General features: G+C 43.2%; 1 protein-coding gene across 6 annotated transcripts in view; it reads left to right on the forward strand.

Moving 5' to 3' along the window:
* Positions 1-21,781, forward strand: part of ZNF521 (zinc finger protein 521) — a 338,210-nt gene that overhangs the window by 218,997 nt on the left and 97,432 nt on the right. The window lies entirely within an intron of this gene.

A 21,781-nucleotide genomic window follows, 5' to 3' on the forward strand; every position in this document is an offset into this window, starting at 1 on the left:
CTGAAAGCACCTTATAAGAGTATTTCTCATTGTGATGTACTATAGCCTCTTGGCCACTGTATCAGGCAATCATCAAATGCCACACGTGCTTAAATGTCTCCTGAGAAGCGGTAGTGGGACAGAGCAGTGCCGTTCAGACACTGTATGAGGAACTCTGACAGCCTACCAGGAGGGATTGTGGGATTGCTGCTGTCAGCAGTTCCAGCAGTGCAAACAGTATGAAGAAGCTTCCACAGGGATTGAATTACTGAAGACTTCTGGTCTGTGTTTTTTGGTATAATTGAGAGCACAGAGGGAGCTTGATTTCTCTGTCTTATGATTTGAAGGTGAAGACAACAGCCTGCAGGGCTCTGTCAGAGTTATGGGCATGCTCAACACAGGCTTCAAAAATCTAATTCCCACAAAACCTTGCAAGACTGAATTGCTTACCTGAATATAAAAGATCTGCTCTCGCTGAATTATTTCATGTGCAATTCAGTTAATTACATCTATCTGTCTATCAATCTATAGGTTTTGAGTATTTTGGTTGAGTGCTTTTGTCTCACCACATGGTACATTATATGTGTACTTTAATGCTTAAAAAAGATGTATATGAAATACTACTACAATTATACTGTATATATGTTCATAAGTGTGATATTCCTTGTTTAATTTTCTATTACCTTTGCCATATAACTTTCTCCCTATATATGGGCAGCACAGATGGTGTAATGGTTAGCGTTACTACCTCACAGCACTGAGGTCATGGGTTCAATTCCCACCACGACTGTGTGGAGTTTGTACATTCTCCCTGTGCTTGCGTGGGTTTCCTCTGGGTACTCCGGTTTCCTCCCACACTCCAAAAATATACTGGTAGGTTAATTGACTCCCCACAAAATTGACCATAGTGTGTATGTTTGAGAGCATGTGGTAAGGAATATAGATTGTAAGCTCCACTGGGGCAGGGACAGATGTGGAATATGTGTGCGCTATATAAATAACTAGTAATAAATAATATATATATAACAAACTGAATGAAGCGGCATTCGTCAATCTTCATAACAAATAGCGATAACGTTACATGAGCCGGTGCCCTCATTTCTTGCACACCCTGACGAAAATGCAACAGATAAAGCATTGAAACGTTGGTATCCCTGCCTTCCGTTTTCCTTCCGAGTGCTGCCTTCAAAGATTTTATATATATATATATATACATATATATATATATATATATATATAACTATGTATGTGTGGGTAAGGCACTAGGCCAGAGCCGTAACAAGGGTTGTGAGCGCCCTATGCCGGCCCCGCCCCCTTTGTGCAAAATGGGGCAGGGCCTCCGGCACCCAGAACTGCAGCAGTGCCCGGAGCGTCTTCAAGACACTCAGGGCAGCTGTAATATGGCAGGATGCCCTGCGCTCTATGCCACCGCACCAGTCGCACATCTGTGCACTAGGTGGAGGGTTAGATTGTGGAAGGGGTGGGTTTGGGCTAGGCTGCGGGAGGAGTGGGTTAGGGAAAGGGTTAGAATACTTACCTAGATTTGTCGGTATTCTGACCATTGGGATCCCGTACCCAACCCATATATAGGTTTAGGGGGAAGGTTAGGCTTAGACTGCAGGGGAGGGGGGGGCTAGGGTTAGGCTGCTGGAGGGGTGAGTTAGGGGAAGGGTTAGGATTCTTGCCTAAATACCTAAATCTGCCATAATTTTGACCGTCAACATGCCAGATCCTATAACCAATCCATATTATATATATATATATATATAATTAGTGGTTGCCAAGTCAGTGCATACATGGGATAGCTAAAAAGAAATGCTAATCGGGAATATCAGATTTCTGAACATTACTATGTAATAATGGAGTACTAAAGTGTTTTAGCAGAGGTTTGACAACGTATCAGGTTGTCTCCTAAACTTCTTATTCAGACTTAGCACAAATGAATCTCAGCCAACAAACACATTACATTTAAGCTAGAGCCTTATTTTATGATGAACCTGATCCAGCTGCCATAGGAAAAATGTTCTATTAATATACAGTGTAAAAATTGGAACGTGCATTTTTCTTAGACTGGTCTACATGTGGGGTTTTTAAATATTATTTCTTTTTCATTTAGTTATTTGGCAAGTGCTTTTCTTGTATATAAAATCGTGTCCCACTGACAAAACTCCCCTGGAGTACAGAAGGTGGTTGTGTTTGTCGATCCTCTAACTTTGCCAAACTAGAACATCAATGAAAGAGAAAAGTTATTCTGCTTCAGCTTTGAAGTGTGGAGCGTTGAGCCTGTCTGGCTGGTTTGGAGCCCATTTTCAAAATCCATCAAGTGCTTTAGTGTAACTTTCTGCTAACAAAATGTGCCGGTCTCAGTGGAGGCATCTGCTTTATAGTTCCTCTACTGTCTGCAGATACAATGAAAGATTGCTTCAAATTAATAACTCCTATTAAATAGCGGACAAAAATAGGCTGGCTTTTTCCAAATTAGTTTTATGGCACTCCGTCTGAAAAGAAATAGAATATCATATCAATTAATAGTAATACCTTCAATATACTATACTGTATTACTCCTCTTGATGCTTGGGTATCTCTAAGAATGGATAACAACGAAAGTATTCACTCATTACTCACCCCCGCTGTTCACCCCTCTTTATCCCAGTTCACCTTCCTGGTTACACCCCTCCCTCTTAGACTGTAAGCCCTCATGGGCAGGACACTCATCCCTCGTTCTCTCCTATCTCTGCCACCTGACAATGCACCTTTGCTCTTCTTACCCTGTCTCACACCAGCGACTCTGATCTTGTTTGTCTACCCTAGTTGGCTTCTTACTCTGAGTGCTGATTTGCTTCCTACTCCCCAACCCTCCCATGACCTATCACTACTGGATTTTACTGTACTTAGTGGGTCGATCTACCCTATGCTTCCCTCCATACTCCATTCCTCCAGGCTCCAACCTACATTTGATTGTATAATTATTTTGTTATCCTATCCAGGTCTGGTGCAAGGTTTCCCAGAACCTTAGGCAAAACTTCAGCTTTCTTCCGCCCTTCCCCCCCCCCATCACTACCACTTAAATAAATATTATTTACAAGACTAAATGATGTCATAAAGACTGTATTTGCAAGTCAAATGGAATAAATAAATGGATACACATTATATATATATATATATATATATATATATATATATATATACACAGCGCAAGTGGACTGGCACTCATATACAGAAAGTATAGTGGAAAATGGTGGGTGCCTTCAGTCAACATAGAAATACACTATATAAATAAACTGCGGCACTCCAGGCTTTGAAATATGATGAACAAGCTGTATTAGGCAATACACTGCCGACGTTTCAGAGCAACAGCTCTTTTTTCAAGGCAGCCAAAATACAGCACATAGATAACTGTATTATCTATGTGCTGTATTTTGGCTGCCTTGAAAAAAGAGCTGTTGCTCTGAAACGTCGGCAGTGTATTGCCTAATACAGCTTGTTCATCATATTCTATGTGCTGTATTTTGGCTGCCTTGAAAAAAGAGCTGTTGCTCTGAAACGTCGGCAGTGTATTGCCTAATACAGCTTGTTCATCATATTTCAAATCCTGGAGTGCCGCAGTTTATTTCTATAGTATATATATATGTGTACATGCTGTGTATGCCACGCAGGGAGGAATAGTGAAGCCCTGCTCTGAGCCGCAGTTTGCTTGTTATTATGACGGCCAGAAATTTGATCCAACACACGGGAGGGGGGAGGTGATGTTACGCCCCATGGTTGGGGGGGAGGCAGCGGCCTCAGACAGAATAAAAAAACGGGTATAGCAGCAGCATCTAAGGCTCTCTTAATTATTCTCCCAGCCTCTGAGGGCCGTCCCTCAGGACCCGGCACCCATAGACAGCTGCCTAATGGAAGCGCTGGCCCTGATCCTATCCCATGTAATGTTGTATAATTGTGTTGTTCAATCCCTGTGTAGTACTGCGGACCCTGTGCGGCGCCATTTAAATAAAGGAAATGAATACCAGTAACACAATATAAAAGCAGAGCTGGACACTGCAGATCTGCAGTTTACACCCTTATGCTAAGTTGGTAATAAATTTTGATTTGCACAATTGACCCAATTTTGAATGTGTTTAGTCTTAATTATGAGAAGAAAGTCCACATTTCTTTTTTATCCACTGAGTAATGCATGATGCTTTACTCAGTGGATAAAGGTTGTGATATCATCTATTTTTTTTCATAAACCTCATTGGGCACGATTCTATTCAGCGTGATGTAAATAGCGCCGGGAGTGAGCTCCCGGAGCTATTCAATACACATGCTGCCAAGTCCGACTAATGATTCCTTCTCTCATTCCTCCGGGGATGAGAGAAGAAATCCGACAAAAGTCCCGGCACAAAGCTGTTTTCTGTCCTTCGCGCCTGGAAAACAGCTTTGCGCCGGGAAGTTAGGTCGGGGAATGCCCGTTATCGCGCCTAAACACCCTCGTTAAGGCACGAGAACGAGCCTTCCCCGACCTAACATCGCGATGAATTGAATAGCTCCAGGAGCTATCTCCCGGCGCTATTTACATCGCGCTGAATAGAATCGTGCCCATTGTCAAGCTGCCTCCGATACCTGTTTTACCTTTAACCACATTATTCTTTTGCAGTGGTCATGCTGTCTGTTTTCTGTGGTAGAGACACTATAATAATAATTCATAGATGTGTCCTTGTCCAAAATTAAACACTGTGCACATTATAATTTTCAATTTTCAAAAGAGGAACACTTAAAATTAGAGCTGATTCCCCAAAAAAATTGAGACTCCCTCTCTGATTACTAATAGCCGAACCTTGTAGGTCAACGATGTTGATGTATGTAAATATCATATATGACTACTTTCTGGCTGCCCTCTCTGGGAGGGGGCAGCCAGGTCGGCGTGGCAAGTGGTGTGGCAGCAGCAATGGTGGGTGGTATAGGGACATAGTGGCGCGATCATAGCCCTGCCCTCCCTATACAATGGCGAGGCTATAATAACACGATTCAGCCACCCCCCCAGACCTCCCACCATCACTTTTAACCGAACGGCTGCCGACGGGTGGGAGGGAATTTCCTCCAGTGGTCCCTGTGCCGCACTGCGAGGGGCCGGGAGCGCCACACAATTTTCAGGAGCCTCCCGGCCATTGTGGAAGAGTCTGTACACCACTGTCCCAAAAAAAAAATTTGTATGAAAGGTTTAGGAATTGCAACCATTTTTATTTACTGTCCCCTATTTTCAGGGACTAAAATGTAATTGGACACATTACTATAATCATAAATAAAACGTTAACTTGCGAAATGCTATGTTTCAGTGTCAGCAGCTGTGACACTGTAACGTAGCATTTTGCACACAGATACAACCGCAGTTGCACACAGAATAGAGGCATGCAGCATATCATTGTAATCAGCTGAAGCTGCTTGTGCCTCCTATCTCTTTGCAAATAAGACCATTTTAAGAGAAAAAGTTGCACAAAAAGACACTCAGCGCTACAGAGTTGCACCACGGCGTGGCTCGACTTGAAGGGCTGTGTAATGCGCAGGTAGGCTAGATGTATGTGGACACATCTGTGTGTGTGTGTGTATATATATATATATATATACCCCTGAAGAGGTCCTTATAAGGCCGAAACGCGTTGGGTTACTCACTTGGCACATTTGTTGGGTTCCCACTGATGTGAACAATAGAAGTGTAAGGTGGGAAAACATTTGTATTATACCCACAAATGGTGCCATATTTTGTATAATAGCCACAGCAAACATTATGGTATATACCTGAAAATATTTTAATCTTTTTAATCTTTTATGTTCTAATAAATATACAAATATTACTATTGGTATATTGATTTATTTTTTGGGTGTCTTTTGGTGCGAGGGTTTGTTTGCAGCTGAAACCTAAAGGAAAATTATATTGATGAAAGAAGTATTCTATTGGCCTGTATTCTTCGATACCGTTAAAGTCTCCGATAATACCAATAGAGAGTAGTATCCTCATATCTGGAGGGTCTTCTTCTGCTGAAAGAAGTCACATGGAGCTTCCATTGTAAAGACGAAACCAAGACCTTTGGGATACCCTTGTATATCACTAATTAAGAGCTTTTTTCTATCTTTTAAAAAAGGAGTGGTTATTATTACAATTAAAGTCAAATACCTAAGATCAAAGTAGGAGGTCTTGATTATTAGTAGCGCCCTTTTGGTGTGTGTGTACATATATAATATACAGTATGTGTGTGTGTGCGTGTGTGTGTGCGTGTGTGTATATATATATATATATATATATATATAGTGTGTGTGTGTGTGAATATATATATATATATATATATATATATATAGGCAGTCTGCAGTGTTGGTAACTTTCTATCTCTTAGGGCCCATTTTATAAGTGTAGCAAAGTGTTTTAACAACCATTTCTGTAATGGTATTTTTTGTTTGTCTTCTTTTTTTTTTCTTTTAATAGGAAAGTCAGCTAAGGATTAAATATATGCTTTGAGCTGTGAGGGTGGTGTATTTATTAGTTAGAATCCAGTCCTTGTGAAATACCATACAACCAGAAATAGCTGCAATCTGTAGCAGGAGCAGTAAGCAGTCTTCTGAGATGACAGCTTTTCTTTTCTCTAATTATCTGTTTACACTGTGCAGTCACTTATCTGTTAGCTCTTCTCAAAGATGTAACTTTATTCTTTGAGTTTTCGAATGACATTTGTTATTCTTAAGAAAAGTCTTTTAGCAATAAATTGCAAACGTGCACACATGGCTATATGTTAAACAAGAATTCCAATTAGCTTTGTGCAATATGGAAAACCAATTTCATGTTACATTCTGTATTACAGTAGCTATTTGTATTTGTTGTGCTACATACAAATTCATATATTGAGGTCCATACACTTTGTTAATATTGTATGAAGAGTTTTTGCATCTGACAAGTCAGACGTTGAAGCCTTCAAGATAAAAACTCTCTACATTATCATACTTTAGGACATTCCTTGTTGCACAATTCTAAAGACAAATCAGACCACGCCCCCATTCCAAACAAGCTATGGTCAAGCCACACCTAATAACCAAAAATAGGGTTTACTGGTTTACTCAGGGGCACCGAGAGAAGAGTGGGGCAGGTACTAATTACCCAGGCCAAGGCTTGTTGGAGGGGCCCGGCACCCCCTATCCCTCACCCTTATTTGTCAGTAGCCTTTCTTCCAACCCAGCACATGCTGCTGTGTGCTGGTCTTCAGTGGGACTACAGCGGCAGCAGTCTTCTCTGTCTGTGCGGCGGTGGGGGCCCCTTCCTGGATTTGGCCCTGGCTGAAGAGCTCACAGCGCCCCCTCTACAGCATGCAGTGCCTGTGCCGCAAATACTTTTTTATTTCCCTTAGGGTGCGTGGCCACTCCTCCCACAATTAGGCCACACACCCCAAAAAGTACCAGGACGTAGGCCAGCTCTCTACAGACCTGGGCATACTGCAGCATGATAGGCGTCACTGTAACAAGAACAAAAGACTGTAGTTTGAGAATAAATGTACAACAGTAATTTATAGAACTCCAATACCTACCACAATAAATATATAAATAAATTTTTTAAAAATTGGGATGAAATTAGCCACACCACAAACTACCCAAACACAGCACCATTTGGTTATAGCTATGCCTCAAATCCACTTGACATAGTATAGTATTGACTATAGTAAGAAGTGGAGGAGCTGTGACAAGTGCTTTGTTAGCGTGGGCATATACACCAGCTACAATATCAGCCCCAATGTTTCCTTAAATATGTAAAAGTAGAAAAATTGCCTAATTTTGTGAGGAAAAATTAGAGATGAGCAGTTCGGTTTTACTCGCTTATGTTCGGATCTAAAAAACTGCATTGGTATTGGCTATCAGGCTCTCACATGTTTTGGATAGCCAATGAGATAAATCCAAACTTGCTCTATTTTCGCAAAAAGAAGAAAGAACAGAATTAAAACCAAACTGCTCATCTCTAATAAAAATCTCAAACTCTGTCATGTACACACGGGGGTATATTTACTAAAGTGCAGGTTTTTAGAAGTGGAGATGTTGCCTATAGCAACCAATCAGATTCTAGCTATTATCTTCTATAAGGTACTAGATAAATGTTAAGTAGAATATGATTGGTTCCTATGGGCAACATCTCCACTTCTAAAAACCCACACTTTAGTAAATATACCCCACAGACTCTGTGAATGGGAAAAAAAACAAATACACCCCAGTGGAATATGCCTAAAACCACTGACCAATTATAATAAATCCTCTCATGCAAAAAAAGCTCTTTCACTATGTCCCTTTTTACATGAAAGAGTTAAAAATGTTTGTTAAAACGGTGATAGAAGAATTCCTTTTGCAGAAATGACAAGACCTGAAAGGTGAATTTGTTTTAATTTGCTGTAAAGGCATTTTGATATGTGGTAGGATCAAAGACAACTGAATCAAAGGAGAAAACACAGGCAGTGGGTTTTTTTTTTTCACACAGTATGGCCTCTTGTGTAGATGTGAAGTCTCAGGACCTGAGTGATCAAATTTATTTGTAGTGTTGTTTGTTTAAAGATCAATATTAAATAAATTGGTCTGGAAGCTACAGCCATAAAGCAGCTGTCGAGCTAATGTGATCCCACAATGCTATTTTGTCTACTGCTTGGAACCTGGTTAGCTGCTTAGCTCTATTAAGCGGACATATAGAGCAGAGAGAGAGAGGGGGAAAAAATAAGGATGGAACAGTGTTCAGTCTCTGCTGCCTCCAGGCATTTCCGTTGTAGACACCATTTGTTTTCCTCTTTTGTTACCACATAGTCCGATTTTAATGTCACATCATTAGTTTGCTTACTATACATTCTATGTTATTACACGGTGCCGCAGTGCTGACTCAGAGCTGCGACAGAGCCATTGTGATGGTGTCAGTCCATTCTATAGACTGGCTAACTATAGAATGGACTAGTAGGGATTAAGTTCATGGGATGAAAATGGCTGTGGATGTATTATTCTGCAGGTACCTCCTAGATGTGTGCTATACACTACTAATTATCCCATCAGTGCAATGTGAGAATCAGGTTATAACACTACCTAGTCACCTCTACAAAATAGTTAAGGTATGTTTTTTTGTGTGGTTTGTTATAAAGTGAAACATTTATTACAGATTTAGTAATTTTGCTGTCAATATTGTGGCATTAAGTATAAGTATGGGCAGGGCCGTCAAGAGCGTTGACGGGTCCGGGTACAGGGGAGTGGCCAAAGTTGGGAGGCGTGGCCATGCTCCTACAGAACTATGTGAAAAAAACTGTGCTGCTCTGCACAGGGTAGTGCTGGAGGCCGGTCAGCCAGGGGCAGATCCAGGAAGTGGGGGATCATTGACATCACGGGAGAGAAAGGACTGATGGCTGCTGCTCAGCCGCGGCAGCCTCTATGGACCCTCTGTAGCCCAGCACACAGGTGCATGTGCTGAACTGGGGAAAGAACAGACAGAACGGTCTTCTCCCTACCCGAAGTGCTGCTCCCCAGCAATTAGCAAATAAAAGCTAACTGCTGATCTGTTACTGAGGTTTGAGTGCAAATTTTGCACCTAAATTAAATATTAGTAAACGAGCTCTATTATCTAAAGTGGGTACGGAGGTAAAATTATGGAACAGAGGCCCTGATTCAGAGCCGGACGCTCTGACAGAGCGCTCGCTCTGAATCAGGGCCGTCCTTCATTTGTAGAGCGGCCTCCTGGCTGCTCGTATAGCTGTGGGTGACCACCCACAGCTATAGCGAGCGGCCAGGAAGATGGTCTTGCGACGAGGCTTGCAACGAGACCCTTGTGGTGGGGTCTCGTTGCCGCAAGCCCTGGAGTGCTTTTGGCTCACTTGTGATGTCAGTGGGGCCGGCCCCAGATGGTAGGCGTTCCCATGGGAACGTCTCTGTCTGGCCAGCCACGCCCCCGGCACACCCACCAAAGGGGGCGTGCTGTCACTCACCATCGACAGCACGCCCCCTTTGTAGCGAGACCCATAGCGACGGCTTGCCTGTCGCTATCCGGGTCTCGCGCATGCGCACGACGGAGCAGGGTCCGTCGTGCGCATTCGCACTTGGCCAACATCGACCCGCTTGCGAGCGATCTCCAGCGGGTCTGAATTAGGCCCAGGATGTCCTCATGCACACTGTGATATTATTTGTCATGCTTCAACACATTCACAGGGTTGCAGTCCTTACAATCGTTTGTTACCCAGCTGACTGCAGCCAATCATGCACTCTCTGGATTCTGTAATGTCCATAGTAATGCTAGAAAGAGAAGCACTGGCCTCCTAAGTAGCTACTTGAAAATATCAGCATTTATTATGATGATGCTACTGGTACCATGCTGGACCGTTATCCGGTCATTAGGTCTACAGTAAAAAGGTAGACAATGTTTAGGTAGACAGGCAATAGATTGACAGGGTTTGAAGGTCGTCAGTGTCTGAAGGTCGACAGGGACAGAATGTCGCCAGGGTCATTAGGTCAACACACAAATGGTCGACACCTGTTTTGTTTTGTTTTTAGGGTAAGGCACTTACTGGAGGGTTAGGCACTTACCCCGACGGTTAGGGATAGGCACCAGGAGGGAGTGGCTACGGTTAGGCACTTACTGGAGGGTTAGGGTTAGGCACTTACCAGGTGGTTCTGGTTAAGCAGCTGGAGGGAGGGTTACGGTTAGGAACCAGGAGGGAGGGTTACAGCTAGGCACTTACCCCGACTGTTCGGGTTAGGCACCAGGAGGGAGGGTTAGGCACTTATCGGAAGGTTAGTGTTAGGCACTAGAAGGGACGGTTGGGGTCCAGCACCCACCCCGATGGCACCAAGGGGAGGGTTAGGGTGAAGATTAGGGCTAGAAAAAAGAACATTTGTCGACCATTTGTATCGACAATTTGTGTGTCGGCCTAATGACCCTGTCGTCCTATTGTCTACCTAAACATTGTCTACATTTTACTGTAGACCTAATGATCCACACCCGCTGGACCATTTACAATATAAACATATCAGTTTAGGGTGTATTACTTAGTTCAGTAAGAAACAACATTTATTTTTATATTGGATCATGTCACCATTAATGACAAAATGTGTCCTAACTGCACATGCAGCAAGGACCAGAGTGACTGCTTCCCCAGACGTAGAGGATACTGCATGTCCCTATTATTCAGAAACCAGGAGAAAAAAAATTATACCTTTGTAATAGAATAAGGTTTCTGGTTTTAATATCTACAATGAAAATATTTTATTTTCAGTGTAGAATCAACTTCTCCATTTTCACTGTACCTTGATGTCCTTAACTTTCCTCTCTAAGTAACATTACGCCTCTTAAAAGTGATCTATAGGGATCATCTATTACTCTTCCTCCCTGCAGTTCCATATTCTGAAATACTATACATTTCTGTGTAGAATTTGAAATAGAGTGGTCAACAGCTGGCTTCAGACGGATTGCAGTTTGGTTTCCATGGCAGCCTTATTTTTACAGGTGTTCTTACATAGAGGAAAAGAGGTTCCCATGGCTGGTGAAGCCATCTTAACTTTTACAGTGATCCATGAAGGTACAAGGTCTAACTTAGCACCTATTTAACTTCCATTAAACATTATGATGACTAAAACGGATTTTCACTGGGTGTCTTATTAGGAATATTACATTCTGTATTGCAGAAACCAATTTCTACATAAGCAAACAATTATTTTCCCTGATGTCAGCTTGCCATTGTTTATCCTAGAAATCTGATTGCATATTGTAGTCTATGAAATACCCCTTTCACATCGCAAAAATAACCCGGGATATTGCCAGGTCGGCCTGGGTCGAGGTGCAGTGTGAACGTGCCACAAAAAAATTCCTGGGTCGAGCAATCTGGCATTTCAACCCTGCAATCGAGCAGGGATGAGCACGGGAACAAGCCGGGTTCAAGTGCAGTGTGAAGAGGCTCTACACGGGTTATCCAACCCAGGACCCAGCAAATACCACTGACTGGATGTTCCCGGGTCTCATTTGATGATGTCTGCAGCCAGACACACAGTCAGTACACTGCAGACAACAGCAGAGGCAGCATTCCGGCAGTCTGAAAGGGGTTAATACCACTGTCATTACAGTGATGGCTAATTGGAGTGATGAAGAAGTGAACTGTACACTATGCTGTCAGAAGGTGCATCATGCTCTCACTGGCTGAATCAAACAGCAGTAAAGCACAAACACTCTTGAACTCAGGGCTACACAGTGGTAATCCATCAGCCATGTTTCCTGCAATGCTGTGAGCAGTCCCCACCCCTCCCTTGTGTTCCCTTTTGTGATCTTAGCTTTGTGAGCCTGAAAAAGTCAATTTTTAATGACATCCATAGGGATTAACAGGGCTGACCTGGGTTCAGTGTGAACAGGGCCAACCCGGGAATAACCCTGGTCGAAGGTGCAGTGTGAAAGGGGTCTGACCAGGATTGCAGACGGATTGAACCCGTGTTCAAAATCTCGGGTCAGAGCCAGGTTTGCAATGTGAAAGGGATAAAACTGTTCTTCAGTGCTGGCCTACACTAACATTTTAAGTACTCTTATATAGATGAGTATATTGTAGTCTCATTATTTTTTTTATCATATTATGCAGTGCCGTACAGAGAATATTTGAACATTCATATCAGTCCCTGCCCCATTGGAGCTTACGGTCTAGCTTTCTCGCTCCTCTCCCTCCTTTGCCAGCAAGGCAGTAGTCTTGCTTCACGGTCATTCCTCTCTTTTTGTCAGGCACAAAATTCTACAAACCGAACAGGAAGTAAGGATGAAAGAAGAAGAATAATGGTCCTGGCAGCCCTTCGCTGTATCCCCTCTACCTTGATCAGACCAGCAGGAGCCGCAGCCTGCCTTCTGGTCTCCAGGTACATCTTCTGGTTCCCAGGTCCCTCTGGGTACAGGTGTCAGGTTTGGATTATTTTTTTTAACCCGGGGTGGACACAGGAGACAAAACTGGAACGGGTTTGCAGTATTGAAATGCAGCAGGTTTAATAGGAGTATAATGATTCATGAAACGGTGATAAATATATTAACTGGCAGAAAATAAACAAATCCAAGTGATGTGTGGCTGAATTACAAGTGGCTGGCAGGGAAACAAAGTCCAATTAATGAAGCTGGAAACAGGTGTTTAGGCAATGAAAACAAAGTCCAATGGAGATGTGACTGAGGAACAGAGATCTGAAGTACTGGAGTGGGCTCTGAGTCCGGAGAGCTGAAGGGATTACAAACCGTGGGGTGAGTAATGGGGTATAGCAGGGTAGATGCGGGTATCCGGGATCAGCCTGAGGTGGAGACAGAGCAGGAAACGGAGCACTGCTGGGACTGCAATAATCACACTGAGCTAAGGAGCACAGAGAACTCTCACACAGCTTGCGCTGTGTATACGTTGCAATGGTAACTAGAGGGTGTGCTGAACACCCTTATTTACCAGGGGAAAGTGCTGGGTCACATGCCAGAAGCTCCAACCTGATTGGCCTATTCAGGTCACATGCCCAAAACCAAGATGGCGGAGCCCAGCAGTCCCCAGCACGGCAGCGCTGCCAGTCTCACCTGTCACCAGATGGCATGTATCCTTGGAACAACCACGGGCACCTTGCGCCAACCTCCAGACATCAGCACCCCCATCGGTAGGACCGCGCCAAAGCAGAGACTGCGAACAAGTCGGGTACAACACCTCTGGTCGTGACAACAGGAAGGGAGCAATGTCTTCTGGCTTGCCAAGTTGCAGCCTTTATTTCCTGGAGGCTTAACAGGGGCCGAAGCATTGCTTCTTTCACTTAAGGAAATCTCTCCAGTGCTAGCTTTAACTGGGTTGGGTATGATTTCCCTGCGGTCGGGGTGCCTCTGGTCAGAATACCGACAGAAGCATCCCGACAGCGGTAGGTAAGTATACCACCACTATCCCTTACCTTGACCCTAATCCTCCCTTCCCGGCATCCTAACCCCGCCCCCCTCCCCCAGTGCCTAAACCAAACCTCCCTCTCTCCACAGCCTAAACCTAACTCTCCCCCATTAGTGCCTAACCCTCCCTCTAGTGCCTAACCCTACCCTAACCCCCGATACTTAGCGTCGGGATGCCAGCGGTTGGGATACTGGAGCCAGGATCCCGACATTGTTAGGATTCCCGCACTGATATGTAGACCGTCGGCATCTCGCACGCCGGTATGCTGACTACATCCTCTTTAACTTGTTAATAGAATCTATACCTGAGCTAAAAATATTGGAGACACACACAGATGATTTTACTGTCTTTTATTCATTGCTACTGCAACTAAAATATTTGTTATATAAAATAATCGTATTATAAGAGAAAATGTATGAAATGTTATTGTATTAGTTGAATGCCTATTACTGATGAGGGCTAATCATAATCAAAAATTTGTTATAAAATGTTGTAAATCACAGCTTTGAATATAAGGGGTAAAGCCACTTTGGTGCAATTGCAGCACCAAGATCCCCATCGCTCCCCCACCTTAGAAATGGTTGCCCCTCCACCTCTCTTTTAAAAGTTGACAGGTGTGTTTGATGATGCCCACATTGTGTAACTCTTGAGGTCTAATAGTAAAGCGCCAATAAAATGTTCTTAGAGAGGCAGTCACACAGCATCTCATTAAGCTCCCTGTTACCACGGACAACCTTCTATATTCCACTGAGTGCAGTGCCCAGTGGAGATGGCAGAGGTAAGTACAGTAGTGGGCCCAGTAGCTACACCCATGTCTCTTGCATCTGTCCATACATTCTTCCTGGTCTTCTTGTACCACAGTAAGACCTTATTTGCAATGACCACAAACAACTGCTTCCAATTTTCTATCTTCCTTGTAAAGGAAGCTCTTGGGGTGTCACTTTGCTCTTTACCTGCTGTAATTAATAATTCATTGTTTTCATACCTTTGTAGCTGTGTTTTTTTTTTTCCTTGTGTTATAAGTGGCTACTTTAAAAGTGAATAACGAGTAAATAAAACCTGAGAACTGGTTATCTTATTTCATTGTATCCCTTTGTTTCAATTCACCTAATAGAGTTGTAAAGCTTTAAGCTGAACTGTGTGCTGATTGTACCACATTATTACTCCAAGATAGATTCATCAAATCTCCCCGCTGTACAAGACAGGGCTTACTAATGAAGTTCCCTATCAAAAAAGGGATGCCTAATTTTGATTTGGCTTAGGTAATGAACTTCTTTTTCCTAGTGTGATTATCTGCATGGGGTGGCTAAAAGAGTAACAAGAGAGAGAAAGAGAGCTCACAGAAGCATTATGCAAAATGTCTCTAGTCTCTTTTTTGCTGGGATATATTAAATTTTCAATGTAGTCTATGTAATATAAAATTATGATAATGACTTTTGGCCCACTGTGAAGGCAGCTTGCTGGTCCCGAGCATGTGTGTCTGGCTTGAGCACTAGGATACACTGTGGGAGTTTCCTTTTCTATTAAGAAACCTCTAGATACCTAATGATGAATTTTCTTTCACCAAATGTTCTTCTTTTGTCTAAAATACAAGCATTCCTAAATTGCTTTTGAGAAAAACAAGAGAGGCAAAGAGGTCTGTGGCGCTAACAATGGGTATTCAAGCAAATCAAGGGATTCATTTGCATCATTCTTGTAATTATAAGCTAACAAAAATGCAGTTCCATAGTATAGCAGAAATATTTACCATGTTATTGATATAAATTATTGAGCTGCATTTGTTAAGGCAAACATGGGACAATTTGCTCATAAAATTTCAGGTTGTGTAGTATGAAAGATGACAGCTGGATTTATTGTGGATAATAATTTGTAACAACCTTAAGTATCTACAGTCTCCTTGGTTATTGGAATAGCTTCGCCTTTTTTTGCTGTTTGTTTCATACTCTGGAGATTGGATCTCGCACTGCTGAAAGTTCCTTCTTTTACAGCAGTAAGAAATCAGTCTCCGTAAACAACAACAATAAAAAAACCAATGTAACTAAAATCAATGTATTAACTTGGTAATGGGAGTGATTTAAAAATGTTTTTCCTGCTCATCTATGCTCCACCATAATCCAATGTACTTTTCCTTGTGTTTCGTCATCTTCCTCGTTTATCAAATAAATAATAATGTATGGGTTATACCCTGGTTTTGAACTAGTAAAAAGCTAGAAAATTTTTGTTAATGGGATTCTCACATGTTACTTTGATATAACACCTGGTGCCACTGTTCCCTCTAGGAAGGGCGATCTGGAAAGTAAAGTGTTAATAATTACCTACTTATGGAATCTCTATTTTGAGTAGTATTGCGCTGAACAGAAGATTATTTATGTTGTTATTAGTGGTGGCATAGTCAAAATGTGCTTTTAAAGTGCAACATTTTATGTTCATATATATTTAGCTGAGACAGTAATTTTTTAGGTTGAACCTACTGTATATTCATGACACTACACCTACAAATTCACTACAAACCGATTACATCAATTAGGTATTTCAGCCCAAATATTTCTAAGGCACTTGCTCATAGTGAGTAGAAAGGCTGCACCTGCACTCTCATTCTCTTAGTTCAGGAACGGATTAATGGACACATGGGCTACAAATGCTTTGTAGGGCCTATTCACAAGGTGTGTACACACTAGACGATATGCTCCCTGAGCGATATAGTCTAGTATGTCCCCGGCAGGGTGTGCTCAATGTCGTTCATGACATTGAGCACACTCGCTGAACGATATCATTAACGATATCGTTCAGCGCCGGGCTCTCTCCTCCATTCCCCAACATGCAGCAACCTGAAGACATCATCACGTTGGCCTGCATGTTTACTTGATGAACGATAATGACGAATGACCCGTGGGAACGCGCGTCGTCGTTTTCGTTCATTGTTTTGATGTTAAAAATGGATGCGCGTCGTCGTTATCGTTCAGTCGTCCACTTTAATCGCCCAGTGTGTACACACCTTTAGAAGGAGAGGAGCTGTGGGTGTGGCCAGTACCATGTGGGCATGTACAACCTTTGCACTCAATGTCTCCCTAAACATAAAAGTAGAAAAATTGCATCATTTTGTGAGGAAAATAGAAATGCAAATTAAATACCTATGACTTTTGGTCAACCACAGGGACACCGAGACCAATTACCCGGGCTTGTTGCAGGGGCCCCGGATTTCTAACGCTCGACCCCTTTTACATGTTTTTCACCAGCCCAAAACACACTGCTGTGTGCTGGGCTACTGTGTGTCCAGGGAGGCTGCTGCTGAGCTCAGCCACAGTCTCCTCTGCTTGCACCTGATTTGTGGGAAGAGGGGGTGTGATCTCCCTGATTGCACCCTCCCCTTACAGATCTGCCTCTGGCTGAGGGGAGCATGGTGCCACTGTTAACATTTTTTTCATAGGTTTTGTAGTGGGTGTGGCCACGACTGTGCAATTAGGCCACACCCTCTACAGTATCAGTCATATTAAAGGAAACCTTGCTTGCGGTCCACAGATAATTATGTAATCAGCATTTGCTAAAAACTTGCAGGTGCCTGCAACTCGCATTCTATTATATTTACCCCAATAAGTACAGATGTGTCCTCTTACATCCTTACCGATCGCACTACAAACATGTGCACGCATCGCGCCATGCAATTATCCGCAGCAACATACGCTACAGTTACTATTGTGTGCACTGCAATCGCACCATGCAATCCTATGGAGTCACGGGTGCAAATGCAGTGTGTGTTTCTGCTCGCGGGCAGACACCTCGCGCCGTTCATGGCGCGATTTGCCGCGTACGCAGCAAAAATGCAAGAGGACATATCTGTACAAGTTTATATACCAAACTGGTATGGAGGATAGACTCTACAGGACAATTGCGTAATATTTGAATATCCACAGCAAATGATTACATTTTTCACGTAAACTAATATGATCTTAAGTCTAGTGATTTTTGAGCTTACTTTCGTTAACACACGTTCTATAATTCCAGCCATGTTGCAGAACATAAGTACACTGTCCACTGATTGCAGAACACCCACCCATAGAATGAACGTGTAAATTAAATCCATGGAAATTAGTCAAAATCCTTGAATGGGAAACAATAGAACTTTTGCAGCTAATTCATACACCTTTTAATGCACGTTTTAACTAGAAATTGATCTTTCGTATGAAATGACTATATCATTTTATACATGGTAGGCTAATGCAGTTACATCCAAATGCTGCATTTTCACACATCACACTTCCTGCAAATGAATTCTTCAAGGTTTGAAGATCACTAATTGATCTATGGCCATTATTATGCATGAAATTTGCCAATAGGGCATGACACAGAATCTGACTGTTAATATATTTTCCAGCATCTCACTATTATTTAGGGAAATCAAGCAAACATCAATACTTAAAACTAGTGATAAATTCAAGGACACATGTATAAATAAAATGCAATTGAATTAAAAGACAACTTTGAATGTTTCATGGCTAAATACAGTTTTTTTTTTTACTTTATTGGATTTATTTTGCACTCACAGGGGAACTAAAGATATATGGGTCATGATTGAGCCCATAATATAAACGTATGCAAAGCCCTTCCCCATGACCACCTTAGGTACCTCACGGGCAACGGTTTTCTCTAGAAGACGCAGAGCCCAACCATTTTCAAAAGGTTTTCAATTTCTTTAACTTAACTCTTGGTGGGATGCAAAGTTCGGTTCTAGATTACATACAGTATATGAACAGCAATTTACAAGCAACCAGATCGTATTCTAAAGTTTTGCCAGGCATGTGTCTCAGTGGCATGTGGATAGCAGTAGTGATGACTGTGTTTTAGATCAGCTTATCTCTTGCATAATTATTTTCTCAGGTAACAATGTGACATTTCATTCTTCCCGGCAGTCTCAATCTTATGGTAGAACACCATTTATTTTGACCACCCAAGAAGAGCATATTTACTTTACCTTGCAGGCTCCCAAATACTAGGTCCAGCAATGCTACGTTGTAGGCAAGTCTGTCACATCTCCACTTACAACTGTAGAACCGCAGTTGGGTGGTAACGGGGCTTTTGTGCCGAGGTTGAGTTGTGCGTATACGTGTAGATGCAGTACGCTCGCTTTCAGGCAGACCTCTTGAATCAAGCAGAGGGCTGGTGGAAGTGTGCTCTGATAATGGCCACGGCTATGAGAACTAAATGTATAGGGGACAGTGCGTTTGCATAGATGCATACAACTCTGGGAATATCTGCATTTTTCTCCTTACATGCAATGTGGGAGGAAGTGCAGCCAACTTGTGTTCAGCTCTGCCTCAGCTGAAAAGCCACAAGTTTCTTATATTGCACCCGCTCATCTACATAGTCTGTATGCCGAACAGGGGCGCCGAGAGGGGGGGAGTGGGTTACTATTATACTCGGCGGGCACTGGGCGGCAGTTCGCAGTGGGGGGGAAGGGGTGGGGTATTCGGTTGGCCGCACTGTCACACTCACAGGTCAGGTGCGTGACGCGATGTGTGTCACTCACTTGGAGTAAATGCTCTCAGTCTCACAGCAGGCACGCCCCGTGCACCAAGCACCTCCAGGCTCCAGGCGGTGGGCGGGGATTGGGAGGGAGGATCCGGGATGAAAGGCAGTCTGGGTGCCTTGTTTGTGTGTGGCGCAGCAGAGAACAGCAGACTGTGAGAGATAAGTCTGTGAGGGAAGGGAAAAGCCGAGCGCGTCACTGATTCAGCTGCTGTTTTAAATCTGAGAGTTGGATGTGAATGAGACTATGATGAGTTGATGATGACACTATGGTGCCATGCTCCATGAAATAGCTTTTGAATTAATAGCCCCATTACTTTTGGCCCCTTAAAAAGTGGGAGGCACATATAGAAACCGTTGTAATTCCTACACCGATCACCGGATTTGGATGTAATTACCCTCAAATGAATTCTGAAATTCTGCAGTTAAAGCACATCTAGTTTGTCTCATTGCAAAGCCATTGTGGTGGTGAATAGAGGCCAAAATATGAAAATTCTGTCAATGTCCCAATATTTATGCACCTGACTGTGTGTGTGTGTGTGTGTATATATATATATATATATATATATATATATATATATATATTGTGATAGGATCACTGGTAAAGTGGTCTGTGGCAGGTACATTTGTCCCAGATTCCTGTCTTATGTGTTTTAAACCCCCAGGAGAAAGTCTGCAGTGTAGCAGGCTTGATCTCGGCTTTTTGAAAAGCCGGTTTGGGACCTGGGGGTTGTGGGTGAGAAGAGAGGGAGGGCTCCACCCACGGCCACTCCAGGTTTTGGTTCTCACAGCCTGGTAACAGACTTGTTAGGGTTTCCACCTGAGAGTGGCCAATATAAGCCTAGTTTGTTTAGGGCTGAGTGTCTCACCTGGGAGAGCAGACAGGGAGTTTGCTCAGAGACACTTGAAAACCTAACTGTGAGTGTTGTGCTGTGCCTTTGTTGCTGGTGAGGGCATTAGGCCCTGCCAGGTTCTGGTAGTGAGGGAACCACCTGTGAAGTTAGTGCCCCGACAGGGCTAGGATTTGTGTTTTGTTTTTTTTATGTTATTTCTGACATTGTACAATAAAGACTGGCGCCGACCAGCTTGTACTCGAATCCAGTCTGGCGTACTGTTTCCCAGCTGCTGTGTGTGTAAGGAAGGAGTCCTCTACCCAGGAGAGGAACCCCCTAACCTGACTGTGTCACAATAAATATATATATATATATATATATATATATATATATATATTAGGGATGTGCAGGCTCGGTTTTACTCGGATCTACTCGCTTCTTATCGCCACTTTACCGCAAATTCGGATTTATTATATTGGCTATCCAAAACACATGATAGGCGATAGCCAATAAAATGCCGTTTAAAGATCCGAGTAAAACCGAACCCGCTCACCCCTAATATATATATATATATATTATAATAATGTAGAGGGGCACTCTTGGTTACTTGATGTTAATGCCGGGATGCCTTACTTAAGTAAAGTAGAGCATGCAGGTGTCCATGACAAAGGACCGGGCGGCACTCACCCGCAGGAGCACCGAGAGGGGGGGAGCGGGTACAGATTACCCGGCGCATGGCAGGGTGGAGTGGTTGGACAGGTCTCTGTCTCCGCATGATCGCGCATTGTCTGTTTGTCAGTTACACAGACAGTATGTCACTACCTACAGGCTGCAGCCGCACCGCTGCGGAGCACTCGCGAGATGATGACGTCATCATCTTGCAAGTCTCATCACCAGAAGGCAGCGCGGCTCCGTGCGGCAGTGACAGGCGGGGTCTGAGGGATCGCAGACAGCAGTGATGCAAAAGGGACGTGCTGCTAAGCCATGCCCCTTTACATTTAGGTCATGCCTTTCAGGAGCGTGCGCGCCTTAGGCGAGCGGATATCTCGAGTGCAGTTCATTCAATGTTGGGAGGTATGATATTGTGTGTGTGCATGTATGTGTGTATATATATATATATATATATATATATATATGTGTGTGTGTGTGTGCAGCCCTGCCCCTAACATGTGACCACACCCCCTCCATGGGGGGGGGGGGGGCGGCTGGGAAGTTACTGTACCGGGGCCAAGGATTTCTCTTGGCAGACCTGATGCCGAATCCATAAGCAAACACTGTGCCAAAAATAAAGGTTTATTAAAATATTTATCCTTGTGTACCATATTGTTGACTGACGGCGCCTAGTGCTGTTAGGTTTTAGCTTATGCCTGTACTTCCTACCTTTTCTAACATCGATATCCTGGCCACTAATAAAGAATACAAAATCTGAAATGCTTCTGCAGTCTTACAGAGCATGCTCAGTGTGAAGGCTGCTGGGAGTCTCAATTCAAAAGCAAAAATTGCAAATATGATTCCTTGGCTCCCCCTCCTCCAGTATTGGATCAAATCATG

Source organism: Taudactylus pleione, unplaced genomic scaffold (genome assembly GCF_031769625.1).
Source record: "Taudactylus pleione unplaced genomic scaffold, aTauple2 ptg000093l, whole genome shotgun sequence".
Classification (NCBI taxonomy): Eukaryota; Metazoa; Chordata; class Amphibia; order Anura; family Myobatrachidae; genus Taudactylus; species Taudactylus pleione.